Below are 16524 nucleotides of genomic sequence, written 5' to 3'. Positions count from 1 at the left end.
AAGACAGACAGAGACAGACAGACAGACATAAGAAACAGTAAGAAGATCAGTATGTATTTAAACTCTTCAGTGACCGTATAACAGAGGGAGACCTTTATGGGCCACACAGTGCAGAGGACACTGTAATAAGATTGGTATGTCAGAGAGGAGACAAACATGTCAATTCTGAACCTGAATGTTGCTAGTCTGCATCTCAGCCTGAAGTCATCATCTATTTACAGTTGATGGAAACCATTCTACCCTTTGAGTAAAGAGGAGCCCCTTCTGAATGAGAAGCATCTTTCAAGTCTGCATCTATAGTCCTCCTGACTCCTGGAAGAGTGACTACACATTCTCCTTTCTCTGGTCCTCTATTCATGCACCTTGGTTGGAGAGTGAGGGAGCAAAATACCGTTGTTTGCTCTGTCATTGTCCTTTGTTAACAGATTCTAGAGACAGGCTAGTAGGAGTCTAGAATCTAGACAACTACTGTTATATGCCCTCCATTTCTATTTTTAGCCAACCTGTGCTGTCAGTTAAACTTCAAACTGTCAAGAAGACTATTTGTTAGAGACATTTAATGACTCACTAGAAACCTGGCTCAACATAGAACCACAGGAGAGAGGAGTGGACGCATGTAGCACACTGATAATGATGTTTAACAGCAAGCCCCAGAGGCAGATCCACAACGGACTAAGCACAGTGTTCTGTACAGTATCTTAGAGTCTGTCCTGTCCACACACACACACACACACACACACACACACAGGTTGATTACAGGTGTGGGAAACAAACGCAGGACACTGAGAGCGACATGTCAGATCAGCGATGCGAGAGTTAAACAGACCTTACAGTAAGAGTAGCAGCTCTCTCTGTCCCTGCCTCACCCAGAAACAGAGCTGGATGAGAGAGTGACACTTTACAGTAAGAGTATCAGCTCTCTCTGTCCCTGCCTCACCCAGAAACAGAGCTGGATGAGAGAGTGACACTTTACAGTAAAAGTATCAGCCCTCTCTGTCCCTGCCTCACCCAGAAACACAGCTGGATGAGAGAGTGACACTTTACAGTAAGAGCAGCAGCTCTCTCTGTCCCTGCCTCACCCAGAAACACAGCTGGATGAGAGAGTGACACTTTACAGTAAGAGTATCAGCTCTCTCTGTCCCTGCCTCACCCAGAAACACAGCTGGATGCGAGAGTTAAACAGACCTTACAGTAAGAGTATCAGCTCTCTCTGTCCCTGCCTCACCCAAACAGAGCTGGAGTACAGTGGGAACATTCTCCTACACAGGCTAACAGCTAAACTCATAATATGTTTACAGTAAAAGGTTGTAACCTTGACCACCTCTGTGTTTGGAAGAGGGTAGGCTTTCCCTGGGTGAGTAGCAGCAATCCAGGCTGTATCACAATGGGTCGTGATTGGGAGTCCCATAGGGCGGCGCCCAATTGGCCCAGCGTCGTCTGGTGTAGTTTGTCATTGTAAATAAGAATTTGTTCTTAACTGACTTGCCTAGTTAAATAAAGGTTAAATAAATATAAAATAATAATAGTAAAAAAATCCACTCTCTCCAGTCAATAGAAACTTATAGGGGAGTATTCAATCTGCAGTCCACAGCAACATGACACCATGCCTGGGCCCAGCACGGAGAGATGTGACAGTGAGACGGAGAGACGTGACAGTGAGACGGAGAGACGTGACAGTGAGACGGAGAGACGTGACAGTGAGACGGAGAGACGTGACAGTGAGACGGAGAGACGTGACAGTGAGACGGAGAGACGTGACAGTGAGACGGAGAGACGTGACAGTGAGACGGAGAGACGTGACAGTGAGACCAGGAGCGGGCCAAACAAAGGCCCTGCGCCACGCTGTGCACAGGACCAAGGAAAGACTAAAGGTTGTTTTTCTGTGGAGGGACAATAGGAGAGGTCTGATATGACCTTTAAGAACATAAGGTTATATGGTCTGGGGGGACATGATCTCCTACTCTGAGACTCTTTGTGACTACAGGCCCTGCCTGATGTGTGGTAAAACTAGAGCAATGGTTCACAGGTCAATTAGGCCTCTCTGCTAAAGAGGCTGGGTATGACCACTCAAATATTTAGACATTAATATGTTCTGATCAGTCCTTCTGGTTGGTATCGATGGCTTTTTTTGATAATGTGATGTCACACAAGAACCCAAACAGTTTGACCAGAGACTGACCCACTGTAGCCAACACCAGGAGATGTTGAGACAAGACGTCTATAATGAGAAGGAAAAAGGGTACAAGTGTGTTAGTGTGTCTATTTGAGGGTACAAGTGTGTTAGTGTGTCTATTTGAGGGTACAAGTGGGTAGTGTGTCTCCTTGAGGGTACACATGGGTAGTGTGTCTATTTGAGGGTACAAGTGGGTAGTGTGTATTTGAGGGTACAAGTGTGTTAGTGTGTCTATTTGAGGGTACAAGTGGGTAGTGTGTCTCCTTGAGGGTACACGTGGGTAGTGTGTCTATTTGAGGGTGAAAGTGTGGGTCTAAAGTGAGAGTCTACAAGAGATTCTGGGCTGAATCTTTGCAGTTCTCATAGTACTCTGTTTCCACGCAACAATAGAAAATGGCTAAACGCGCATCTTCAGATATCATTTGCAGGCTTGATGTTAAACAGAGTGCTGTTCTCTGTGGTTGACTCTGCTCTGTCTGAAAGCATTGCTCCTAGACAGAGGGGGAGGCTGGGTAACTAAATGACAGAACCATCATCATCATCATCATCATCATCATCATCCAGTGTTCAGAGTTCAGACTGAGCCTTTCTAACAGCCTTGTAGAAGTCGTTCATTTGAAAACACTTGTAATTTCCGTGAGAAGGAGAACAAATGAAAGCCTGGTGAATGGATGTACAGAGACTAACGACGACTCAGAACTAAATTAATAGAATGGTTTCAGATTGAATTTCTTGGGGCTTCTTAACACTGGCATGGCATCTTTTGATACCACTTCCATTCAACCCCACATCTTGCCAAATGGCAAGGTCAAGAATCGAGAACAAAGCCTCCAGCTAACTCAGAGGCGGGAGTATACGGCGTGGTTAGCGTGTTAGGGTAGTCTAAGGATAGCCAACATTGAGGACTGGAGGGCAGAACTGTCCGAAGTATCTTAACCGAAAGTGACATGTACGTTTCCACACCACATCATGCCAAAACACTTCTAGAGCCCTGAATAGATTAACTCATCTATTCTACAGATGATCTATTCTCCATCTACAAGTTTAAAACTAGTATGAGAGAGAAACTGGAGAGAACAAGACCAGAATTCACTTCAAAGTTCAGTTTTAACATCAACCTGGAGAGAACATCTGGAATGAATCGTATGCCTGTCATCCAAATTCATGTCAAAGCAGTATTTCACATCCAATAAACATCACTACTCACTCTCACCTCAAAAACAAACTACAACTAACTATGTGTCAGGTCAGGAGCATAGACTAATCTAAACACATCCCCTCACACTGAACGATAAAACAGAGCAGAAAGTAGTTGAACCAACCAGTGAGATAAACCCCTCCCTCAAAGCGTGGGGTCCTGTTCATAAGGACACACCGTAGCAAAACGTTCTGCAACAGAAAAGTGTTTCTTATTGGAAGTTCAGGAAGTACTTATAGAACCTCTCCGTTTCACTCTGTTTCAGATTGTTCTCTTCTGTTTTGTGATTAGTGAACACAATCCAGCTTCACCCCTCTTCCCACCAATAGGGAGCAGCTTCATCCCTCTTCCCACCAATAGTGAGCAGCTTCACCCCTCTTCCCACCAATAGTGAGCAGCTTCACCCCTCTTCCCACCAACAGTGAGCAGCTTCACCCCTCTTCCCACCAACAGTGAGCAGCTTCATCCCTCTTCCCACCAACAGTGAGCAGCTTCACCCCTCTTCCCACCAACAGTGAGCAGCTTCATCCCTCTTCCCACCAAGTGAGCAGCTTCACCCCTCTTCCCACCAATAGTGAGCAGCTTCACCCCTCTTCCCACCAACAGTGAGCAGCTTCACCCCTCTTCCCACCAACAGTGAGCAGCTTCATCCCTCTTCCCACCAATAGTGAGCAGCTTCACCCCTCTTCCCACCAATAGGGAGCAGCTTCACCCCTCTTCCCACCAATAGGGAGCAGCTTCACCCCTCTTCCCTTCAACAGAGAGCCTTTCATAAAACACAACGCATCTCTTCCTGAATCCTGATTCATTCCGGGACGGACACTGGGTGGCCCGGTTCAATGAGGCTTCCAGTCAGTCAGTAAAGCTATTGAGGGCTTCTCAGTCACACAACCTTGCATGCCCCATGAGGAGGGGGACTGGGGGGGGACATCAAAGGGGTGACAGGGGCCTCTCATGGGCACAAGTCTGATCAGTATGTTAACCAGCAGCCTGGCACAAACCCCAAAAGAGACATGCATTGGGAGGGGGGTGAAGCAATGGGCTGATGCAATGAGTCAAGGAGGGGCGTGAGGGAGGAGAGGAGGAAGAAGCAAATGGGGGGGGGGGGGGGGGGCTGACATCCTGAGGACCAGACTCATCATGCACACACATCTCCCTTCTTCTCTCCCTTCCTCTCCTCTCTCCCTCCATCAGTTGCTCTCCCCCTCCTCTCTCTCTCTCTCTCTCCTCTTCCTCCCTTTCAGTACTCAGACTGAAAATCAGACAATCATTCTCTTACACACTCACAGCCCTATTCGTTTCAGTATTCTAACCACAGTTCTCTCCAGTCCACTTCCCTCTCCTTTCCTTCTCTCCTTTCCTTCTCTCCTTTCCTTCTCTTACATGTTAGTCATGTATCAGACGCGTTTTATCCAGAGCGTACATTTTCATTCTGTTTCCTTCTGGTCCCCCATGGGAATTAAACCCACAACCCTGGAGTTGCAAGCACCATGCTCTACCAACTGAGCCACATGGGATTCTAATAGAACTGTTTTTGTTACTCTGTCTCGCTCAGACACACACACACACACACACACACACACACACACACACACACACACACACACACACACAAGCACACGCACACCACACACACACACACGCACACCACACACACAGAGACGAATGATGCCGGCAGCGGTTGTGTGTGTGTGAGTAATGATAAAAACTCAGCCCACAGTGTTGGTTAACAACCGGAGGCAAATGTTATATGCCTGTATAAATTTGTATCTCCATAGCAACAGCAGACAATACGGGATGTGTTATGTAAAACAACATGGTTATTGTGGGTCTCACTCTGACAGTGAAGTGGGAGGCCACCTCTGGTCTGGGGTCTGAGGCCTGAAGTCTTCCTTTTCTCCCTCTGTGTGTTGAACACAGACACACACACACACACACACACACACACACACACAGAGTTGTTCAAGCAGCCTGTCTTCGTCCCTCTGGGTCTTCCTTCCACAACCCCATTAGATAGGAGTGCAGCCCTCTAGACAACGAGGCCAACCAGGGACACTGAAGATGTGTTTTAATCTCATAAGTAATGACCACTAAAACCCCTCAATGTCATTACCACGCTCGTTCCAGCCGGGAAGCAATAGCCACTATGACCTCAGCCATCTTCCGTGGTTACCCAGCCAATCAAGTAGCGTTAGCTCAGGGTTCGATGTGAACCACATACAGACTAGTGGTGACCTTCCATATGATTCCAAGGCTCTCAAACTAGAACAATGGAATAAAGGTATACCCAAACGCGCTTCAGCCCAGCTTAAACAATAAAGTGGGGGGGGGGGTCCGGTGCTCAACTGAGGGACCTGAAAATCCCCCCCAAAACATTCCTTACCCCAGGACACTTCAACTGGTGACTATCGGGGAGAATAAAGAAACAGGAGCCCTCTGTTGCTGCATCAACCTGACAAATGTCTTGGCGGGGGAGACAAAACAGTAGGTTTACGTTTCGGCAGGAATCGCCTTCATCAGAGCGTTGAGTAGGACAAAATGTGGGAGGCTCTCTATATACCCTCACAGGGGAGTGTCCCACTCGTCATGTCAGTCCTGTCAATACTGTCCGTAGTAGTAGCAACTACACAGGCTATTCACACACCAGTATGATCATTATTTAAAGATTCCTACACATACATTCCACTTGAATAACAAAAGACAGGAACAAACAAAGAAAAAAGGTATTTACAAACAAATTAGAAATGAGAAATCTCTCCGTAATAATTTCCTCACTATACTGCCAGCTCTGGAGGAAACAGAATGTTAAGGTGGAGGCTGAGCCATGATCTGTATTCATGTAATGCTGTGCGATCACATAGTCCATACTTCTGGTGCAGATAGCGGTTTGTGTTCAACTAGTCTTAATATGACCGCACATTGTTACAGAGAGAGGCACTTTGGATCGACTGCTTACAGTAGATTGCGTCGAGCCAAAGGGTCTGAATGAACAGCTCTATTTCTCATATTTTTTGTAAATACCTTTATCTTTGTTTATTCCTGTCTTTTGTTATTCAAGTGGAATGTATGTGTAGGAATCTTAAACAATGATCATACTGGTGTGTGAATAACCTGTGTTATTTACTTTATCATTTATAATTACATGTCATGTAGATCTTATGATCTGACTCAGAGACATCACTACCCATGGTGTGTCATTTGGTGCAACAAGCCGAGCTTTTACCAATACTCTGTGAATTCCTGCAGTCTAGACTGACTGATGAGGTATACAACAGGGCGGATGGTAACTAACAGCAATCAGCTGAGAGTCAATTAAATAACATGATTCAATTGATCAAGTTCAGGTGCCTTTGGAGGAGAGCTGGGAAAAACAGTTGGAATTTGACAGGGAATGGAAGATCAAACCGTATCTACTTGTTTTAGGAGTGTGGGAATGCCAACCAGGGACATTGGCCAGCGGCGACCAAAGTCAGTGTGGGTCACAAGCGAGGTTCACATGAGAGATTCGGAGAGAGAGAGAGTGACTCGGAGAGAGACACAGAGAGAGACACAGAGAGAGACACAGAGAGAGAGAGAGAGAGAGCGAGAGTAAAGAATATATAGTGAAGGATACAGTATACATTATATATGAGATAAGTAATGTGAGATATGTAAACATTCTAAAAGTGGCATTATTGAAGTGACTAGTTTTCCATTTATTAAAGCGGCCAATGACATCGCGTCTGTAGGTAGGCAGTCACCGCTCTGTGCTGGTGATGGCTGTTTAACAATCTGATGGTCTTGAGATAGAGAGATTGAACAACAGCTTCTATCCCAGCATTGATGCACCTGTACTGACCTCGCCTTCTGGATGGAAGCAGTAGTGGCTCGGGTGGTTATTGTTCTTGATTATCTTTTTTGCTTTCCTGTGACATCAGGTGTTGTAGGTGTCCTGGAGGGCAGATAGTTTGCCTTGTTCTCAAATTAGCTTTGTTAAAATCCCCATCTACAACTAATGCAGCTTCAGGATATATAGTTTCCAGTTTGCATAAAGTCCAGTGAAGTTCGTCTTGGTATCCGCTTGCGGGGGGATATACACAGCTGTGACGATAACCGAGGAGAGTTCTCTTGGGAGATAATACGGCCGGCATTTGATTGATTCTAGGTCAGGTGAGCAAAAGGACTTGAGTTCTTGGATGTTGTTACAATTACACCATGAGTCATAATTATGAAACATACACCCCTGCCCTTCTTCTTACCAGAGAGATGTTTGTTCCTGTCGACGCGATGCACCGAACATCCTGTTGGCTGTACGGACTCCGACAGCATGTCTCCAGCTAGCCATGTGTCCGTGAAACAGAGTATGTTACAATCCCGGATATTTCTTTGGAAATCAGCTCTTGACAAAATTTCCTCGACTTTGTTAACCTCTTGAACCTCTGGGGGCAGTATTTCATTTTTGGATGAAAAACGTTCCCGTTTTAAACAAGATATTTTGTCACGAAAAGATGCTCGACTATGCATATAATTGACCGCTTTGGAAAGAAAACACTGACGTTTCCAAAACTGCAAAGATATTGTCTGTGAGTGCCACAGAACTAATGCTACAGGCGAAACCAAGATGAAATTTCATACAGAAAGTGAGCCAGATTTTCGAGGCGCTGTGTTCCAATGTCTCCTTATATGGCTGTGAATGCGCAAGGAGAGAGCCTACACTTTCTGTCATTTCCCCAAGGTGTTTGCAGCATTGTGACGTATTTGTAGGCATATCATTGGAAATTGACCATAAGAGACTACATTTACCAGGTGTCCGCTCGGTGTCCTCCGTCGAAACTATTGCGTAATCTCCAGGTGTGCGCATTTTTCCATTTTGAACAGAGGAGAAACCAAACTGCCACGAGTGACTTATCGAATAGACATGTGAAAAACACCTTGAGGATTGATTCTAAACAACGTTTGCCATGTTTCTGTCTATATTATGGAGTTCATTTGGAAAAAAGTTTGCGTTGTAATGACTGAATTTTCGGGGTTTTTTCTCAGCCAAACGTGATGAACAAAACGGAGCGATTTCTCCTACACAAATAATATTTTTGGAAAAACTGAACATTTGCTATCTAACTGAGAGTCTCCTCATTGAAAACATCTGAAGTTCTTCAAAGGTAAATGATTTTATTTGAATGCTTTTCTTGTTTTTGTGAAAATGTTGCCTGCTGAATGCTAGGCTTAATGCTATGCTAGCTATCAATACTCTTACACAAATGCTTGTGTAGCTATGGTTGAAAAGCATTTTTTGAAAATCTGAGATGACAGTGTTGTTAACAAAAGGCTAAGCTTGTGAGCTAATATATTTATTTCATTTCATTTGCGATTTTCATGAATAGTTAACGTTGCGTTATGGTAATGAGCTTGAGGCTATAATTACGCTCCCGGATACGGGATTGCTCGTCGCAACAGGTTAACTAGGGACTGGACATTAGCGAGTAATGTACTGGGAAGCGGTGGGTGGTGTGCGCGCATCCGAAGACCCACTAGAAGACTGCTCCGGCACCCTCTCCTTGTTTTGGGTCGGCCTCTGGAATCAGTTGAAATGCCCTGGGAGGTGCAGACAAAGGATCCGCTTTGGGAAAGTCGTACTCCTGGTCGTAATGCTGGTTCTGCTGGTAAGTTGACGTCTCTCTGATATCCAATAGTTCTTCCCGGCTGTATGTAACAACACTTAAGGTTTTCTGGGCTAACAATGTAAGAAATAATCCATTTAAAAAAATACTGCACAGTTTCCTAAGGACTTGAAGCGAAGCTGCCATCTCTATCGGTGCCATCTTGTCATCTGATGCGATCTGGATAGCGTTAGGACAGCTTTTGTGACAGATAACCATTATTAAACACGAAACCAGACTTAAATGAATCCGTCGTGATATTTGATATTTTGGGGAATTTCAACAGCCTACTTTAGCCAAGGAAGTGAAAGGCCAAATTCAAATCAGATGTCCACAGACCAACTGTAATCTGGTGACCTGGATGTTAAATGTCACGCCACATCCCAAATGTCCCTTCTTCCAATCAAGATGATGCTCATGACCTATAATCAAATCAAATCTTATTTGTCACAAGCTTCCTAAAATAACAGGGGTAGATTAAAAACGCTTACTTACGAATCCTTTTCCAACAATGCAAAATTAAGATAAAGAATTATCTCTATTCAATGACTTGTGTAGACGTCAGCTTTCACAGCCACATACATCAAGAGTTCGAGACTTGTTCCCTACGACCCTGGTCAAGAGAGACTTATTCCCTACAGCCCTGGTCAAGAGAGACTTATTCCCTACGGCCCTGGTCAAGAGAGACTTATTCCTTAGGGACCTGGTCAAGAGAGACTTATTCCCTACAACCCTGGTCAAGAGAGACTTATTCCTTAGGGACCTGGTCAAGAGAGACTTATTCCCTACGACCCTGGTCAAGAGAGACTTATTCCCTACAGCCCTGGTCAAGAGAGATTTATTCTCTACGGCCCTGGTCAAGAGAGACTTATTCCCTACGGCCCTGGTCAAGAGGGACTTATTCTTTAGGGACCTGGTCAAGAGAGACTTATTCCCTACGGCCCTGGTCAAGAGAGACTTATTCCCTACGGCCCTGGTCAAGAGAAACTTATTCCTTTGGGACCTGGTCAAGAGGGACTTATTCCCTACAGCCCTGGTCAAGAGAGACTTATTCCCTACGGCCCTGGTCAAGGGAGACTTATTCCCTACAGCCCTGGTCAAGAGAGACTTGTTCCCTACGGCCCTGGTCAAGAGAGATTTATTCCCTACGGCCATGGTCAAGAGAGACTTGTTCCTTTGGGACCTGGTCAAGAGAGACTTATTCCCTACGGCCCTGGTCAATAGAGACTTATTCCCTACGACCCTGGTCAAGAGAAACTTATTCCTTAGGGACCTGGTCAAGAGAGATTTATTCCCTACGGCCCTGGTCAAGAGAGATTTATTCCCTACGGCCCTGGTCAAGAGAGACTTATTCCTTAGGGACCTGGTCAAGAGAGATTTATTCCTTAGGGACCTGGTCAAGAGAGACTTATTCCTTAGGGACCTGGTCAAGAGGAATTTATTCCTTAGGGACCTGGTCAAGAGAGATTTATTCCCTACGGCCCTGGTCAAGAGAGATTTATTCCTTAGGGACCTGGTCAAGAGAGACTTATTCCTTAGGGACCTGGTCAAGAGAGACTTATTCCCTACGGCCCTGGTCAAGAGAAACTTATTCCTTAGGGACCTGGTCAAGAGACTTATTCCTTAGGGACCTGGTCAAGAGAGACTTATTCCCTACGGCCCTGGTCAAGAGAGACGTATTACCTAGGGCCCTGGTCAAGAGAGACTTATTACCTAGGGCCCTGGTCAAGAGAGACTTATTACCTAGGGCCCTGGTCAAGAGAGACTTATTCCCTACGGCCCTGGTCAAGAGAGACGTATTACCTAGGGCCCTGGTCAAGAGAGACTTATTACCTAGGGCCCTGGTCAAAAGTAGTGCACTATATCGATATAAGGGTGCCATTTCAGATGTAGCCCTATTATTTTGAACACTATGAAAATGTCACTGGATCAGTGAAACAATAGCCACTGTGACAAGCGTGTTCATTATTAATATCAGACTGTAATGAGACAATAACTGTGACAGACTCTCTGCCTCTGGACTTGAGGAAACACAAACATCTATTTCAGCAGCTAGTACTGTGTTATCACTGTAGCCACTACTACCAGGGAGAGAGAAAGATGTTTTCTTTTCAGCCTTAATATAACCACTCCCTGGGGCAGAAACAGCTGGCCAAATCCAGTTTGGATGGTCACCGCTTTGCCTTCCAGGCCTACCTCAGGAGGTAGCTATGTTGGATTTCAGTCGAAGACAGAAAGACAACCTTAAATTCTGGACATGTCTTTTTAAATAATATTCAAAATGAATAGAACTTGATCAAAAATGTCTGAATTGAAATATCAATAATAATTGTGGTATGATATTTCAAGGAGGAACAAGCATGGCAACAGTGGTGAAAGTGGGGCACAATGTAGCATCACTATGACGACACAATGTAAGGAGACGCGTCGACCATTAGTATCTGGTGCCTTGGTTGGCACTGGGATATATCCGGAAGACTAATATTTATAGAACACGCCGAAGAGGAAGGAAGAGAAGGACATTCCTATATGTGTAGGGACATGATGATGATAAGCTTAGCGCTGGCTGGCTGCACATTCACTCAATCAGTGTGGCGGTCTGTAGCATTTAACGGAGATGGAGATGATATGCACATCCCAAACTTGTACAACTGGTGCACTTACGTTTAAGTGCCTTGCTCAAGGGCACAGACAGAGGTTTCACCTTGTCGGCTCGGGGATTCGAATTAATAACCCTTCGGTTTCTGGCCCAACGCTCTAACCGCTAGGCTACCTGCCGGCCCTCTAACCGCTAGGCTACCTGCCGGCCCTCTAACCGCTAGGCTACCTGCCGGCCCTCTAACCGCTAGGCTACCTGCCGGCCCTCTAACCGCTAGGCTACCTGCCGCCCCTCTAACCGCTAGGCTACCTGCCGCCCCTCTAACCGCTAGGCTACCTGCCGCCCCTCTAACCGCTAGGCTACCTGGACTTGTAACCACAAGGTTGTAAAATCGAATCCCTGAGCTGACAAGGTAAAAGTCTGTCATTCTGCCCCTGTACAAGGCAATTAATCCACTGTTCCTAGGCCGTCATTGAAAATAAGAATTTGTTCTTAACTGACTTGCATAGTTAAATAAAGGTAAACTTAAGTGGTGGTTTTCATGCACATTTTTTCGCTTGAGAAATACTGCACCAAACATTTTAGCTAGCTAAGACCTCCTCGGCAAAAACGTCAAAATTAATGACAGAGTTCTTGATTTATCTTCAATTAATTCTGACTATTTTGAGGAGGTGTTACTGACTATGTATGGTGGCTCGAGAGGGACAAACAACAGCATAACTGTTATTATAACAAAGGTATTTTAAGGGCGTATGCTAGCACACGCATTCACTTCCGCATAGCCGAGTTCTGCTAGGAGCAAACAGAACCTAGTCTGCCGGCGCCGTTAGGTAACACAGGCCTGAGCAACAAATATCGCTGCTAAACTAAGTTTAAAAGAAAAGGAGGAACTTGCCTTACTAAATATGTCCTTTCTGACAGAAAAAGACCTTCAAGGTACAGTTGTGTTAACATTTCCTAGTTACTGTTTCATGTAAAAAATAAAATATATATATATATATATATATATATATATATATATATATATATATATATATATATATATATATATATATATATATATATATATATATATATATATATATATATATATATATATATATATATATAGGAGATAATGTATATATATATATATATAGGAGATAATGTATATATATATATATATATATATATATATATATTTCTACTAGTTATGGTGATGCATTAGATTTATGGGGTGATGCAAATGACTCTTTAGCCCATGACTGAACCTAGAGTGACGTAAATAGAGCTTGACTGGATTGAACCGAATTACGAGCTGCTCGCTCTGTTAATACCACTACTCATCATTACCCTGTAGTGAACCGCTCCGTACATCAGCCTCTACATTTCCGCAGCGGGCCACACACACACACGCCATGCTTTGAAGTGCCGGAAATTAACAGCATTCAATATTCAAAGTGGGAACCATGCTGTGGAGAGAGAGTATGAGAACTAGAGATTGAGAAACAGAGAACTAGAGAGAGAGAGAAAGAAAGAGAGAGAGAACGAGAGAGAGAGAGAGACAGAACAAGAGAGAGTTAACGAGAGAGAGAAAGAGTGAGAGAAAGACAGAACAAGAGAGAGTTAACGAGAGAGAGAAAGAGTAAGAGAAAGACAGAACGAACAGGTAAGTACAGTAGGTGATGAGACTAGGTGATACATTCCATCTGAGGAGGCTCTGGGCTCAGTGGGCCGGCTGTTCAGCTTCCTGCTGCTCAGATTGAGGATCATCCATGTGAACCCAGTCACCTGCTGTTACAGCGGCTCACGCTTCTACCCAGTCAGCTGTACAGGAGGAGCAGCAGCACATCTGGCTCCAGTCAAGAGAAAGACTGCTGCTGCTGCTGGTGATATTAGATTATGAATGTACCGGTGCCACACATACGCAACAGCTATGATAATCACCATGAATGTGACTTAGCGACAGCTATGATAATCACCATGAATGTGACTTAGCGACAGCTATGATAATCACCATGAATGTGACTTAGCGACAGCTATGATAATCACCATGAATGTGACTTACAGTTAGGAGATAATGTATTGAAATGGCAGAGAGTGAAAGATTACTTCCCTGATTGAACAAGACTTAGGGGTTGTGTGTTTTTGAGGAGGCAGGGACTGAAGATTAAGGGAAGCAACAAAAAAAAGTAGGATTTTGTTGTTGTTTCACATTGGAGTCGTTTTAAAGTCAATATTGACACTTTGGGTAAGTTTAGTTTTGTCAGAGCGACCAGTGAAGAGTTTAAAAAGACAAAGAAGGCATTGAGCAGCCTAATAAACATGAGTGTGGAGTTTATTATTCATAATGCGGACCACGTAGTTTGAAAATGAACAATCATTCACCATGCTAGCTTTGCCTCAGGATAAACAAACACACACACACACACTGTCAAGCACACGCACACACACACACACACACCATCTGTCATAGTACAGCTGTGTGACAGCCTCCCTGAGGGAAACTTCTGGGGAAACTAGAACACAAGAAGAGACAATGACAGTGTTCTAGAACTATCACTCACACAGCAGTAGACAGTCTTCTAGAACCATCACTCACACAGCAGTAGACAGTCTTCTAAAACCATCACTCACACAGCAGTAGACAGTCTTCTAGAACCATCACTCACACAGCAGTAGACAGTCTTCTAGAACCATCACTCACACAGCAGTAGACAGTCTTCTAGAACCATCACTCACACAGCAGTAGACAGTCTTCTAGAACCATCACTCACACAGCAGTAGACAGTCTTCTAGAACCATCACTCACACAGCAGTAGACAGTCTTCTAGAACCATCACTCACACAGCAGTAGACAGTCTTCTAGAACCATCACTCACACAGCAGTAGACAGTCTTCTAGAACCATCACTCACACAGCAGTAGACAGTCTTCTAGAACCATCACTCACACAGCAGTAGACAGTCTTCTAGAACCATCACTCACACAGCAGTAGACAGTCTTCCAGAACCATCACTCACACAGCAATAGCCAGTCTTCTAGAACCATCACTCACACAGCAGTAGACCTCATTCTTCTCAGTCAAACCTTCCCCATCGTTCATGTTATTCAGTATACTTGGGCTTCGTCTTAAATGGCACCCTATTTCCGATAGTGCACTACATTTGGAGCCGTATGGGTAGTGCACTAGGGAATAGGGTGCCTTTTCAGATGCATCCTTGGTTAACCCTGTTTGTCACACCTTCCCCCTCCATATATCAACACCACCAATGGCCATGAAGACAGATTATATTTCTAACTGCCCCTCTGGCCCCCAGCTGTTCACGACTTGGGGTCAAATTAGAAAACAACTAAACATCCACTTTATCATCCCATGTCTGTTTAAAACACGTAATGCCCACAGAGGCAAGGATTTCTACTGAACCATCAAGATGGACAGCGACAGAAGGGATAGTGTGTACATCTGGTGCAGAGCTAAGGGGACAGTGTGTGTGTGTGTGTGTGTGTGTGTGTGTGTGTGTGTGTGTGTGTGTGTGTGTGTGTGTGTGTGTGTGTGTGTGTGTGTGTGTGTGTGTGTGTGTGTGTGTTCCACCGCTGGGTCTAAATAGACTTGAGGGATTAAAGGGGAGGAGCCCCCATTGGGCTGCACTGACAACACAGATCCGATGATCTGCTCAGAAACAAGGGAGGAAAGGAGAGCGGGAGACCCCCTGTCCTTATCCCTCCATCTCCTTCCTCATCTAGGACCTAGAGAGAGGAGCGGCAGACCCCCTGTCCTTATCCCTCTATCTCCTTCCTCATCTAGGACCTAGAGAGAGGAGCGGGAGACCCCCTGTACTTATCCCTCCATCTCCTTCCTCATCTAGGACCTAGAGAGAGGAGTAGGAGGAGGGGATAGAGGGATGGAGAGCCCTAGGGTGGACCAGTAAACTTTCACCCCCAACACCTGCCACACCATCCTGTGAGGGAGTCCAAAAGCACGCACGCACGCACACACACACACACACACACACACACACACACACACACACACACACACACACACACACACACACACATTACTAGTTAATAGAAGACTTCCATTGCTCAGGCAATCCATTTAGTCACACATCATTGCTGCTTACTCATGTAGACTTTACACATCAATAAGCATTCTAAAGGCCCAGATTTACTGCAAATCATATAAAGATCACCGATGCAAAGATCAAGGCCCGTACTCATAAAGAGCCTATAAAGAGCCTAACTTATTTTAGGACATTAAACATACCGTTAGATTAATACATGGCTATTAGCAGTGGGTATTATATTTAGAGTTAGCGATCTAACGAATGTGTTTTTAGTTTCCACTTCCTCGGGTGTTGAATTAGCCCCAAATTAATTAGCCTATGATTAGTGTATCACAAGGAGGTTGGTGGCACCTTAATTTGGGAGGGCGGGCTCGTGGTAATGACCGGAGCGGAATCGGTGGAATGGTATCAAATACATCAAACACGTGGTTTCCATGTGTTTGATGCCATTACATTCGCACCGTTCCAGCCATTATTATGAGCCGTCCTCCCCTCACCAGCCTCCACTGTAATGCACATAACGGTAGACTTGGAGCCCTGACTTCTGTTTGAGGTTGAACACTAGCATCACTGTACTGCCATCCATGACTTAAAAAAAAGTCACTGACACACTCTGTTCTATTGCCCATGGCTGACGCTATCACTTGATGCTATCACTCGCAGATGGAAGACATCACAAGCTAGGCTGAACTATGGATGACTCAGTACCTCCTCCCTTCTCTAGATGCTGGGAGACAAAAGGGAGGGGGATAGGAAGAGAAGGGGGAGATAATATATCACATGCCTTGTCCCGCCGGGCCTCGGGAGGGACAGCTGAGGAGAAGGAGTGAACAGTCTTTCATATCTAGGGCCTTTCTCTTTATCCTTCCA

General features: G+C 44.9%; 1 protein-coding gene across 8 annotated transcripts in view; it reads right to left on the bottom strand.

Moving 5' to 3' along the window:
• Nucleotides 1–16524, bottom strand: part of LOC110489380 (rho family-interacting cell polarization regulator 2) — a 123170-nt gene that overhangs the window by 44796 nt on the left and 61850 nt on the right. The window lies entirely within an intron of this gene.

The sequence above is a fragment of the Oncorhynchus mykiss genome, chromosome 30, assembly GCF_057628025.1.
Source record: "Oncorhynchus mykiss isolate SJ-2025 chromosome 30, ASM5762802v1, whole genome shotgun sequence".
In the NCBI taxonomy this organism is placed as follows: Eukaryota; Metazoa; Chordata; class Actinopteri; order Salmoniformes; family Salmonidae; genus Oncorhynchus; species Oncorhynchus mykiss.
This window is presented reverse-complemented; position numbering and strand designations above follow the sequence as displayed.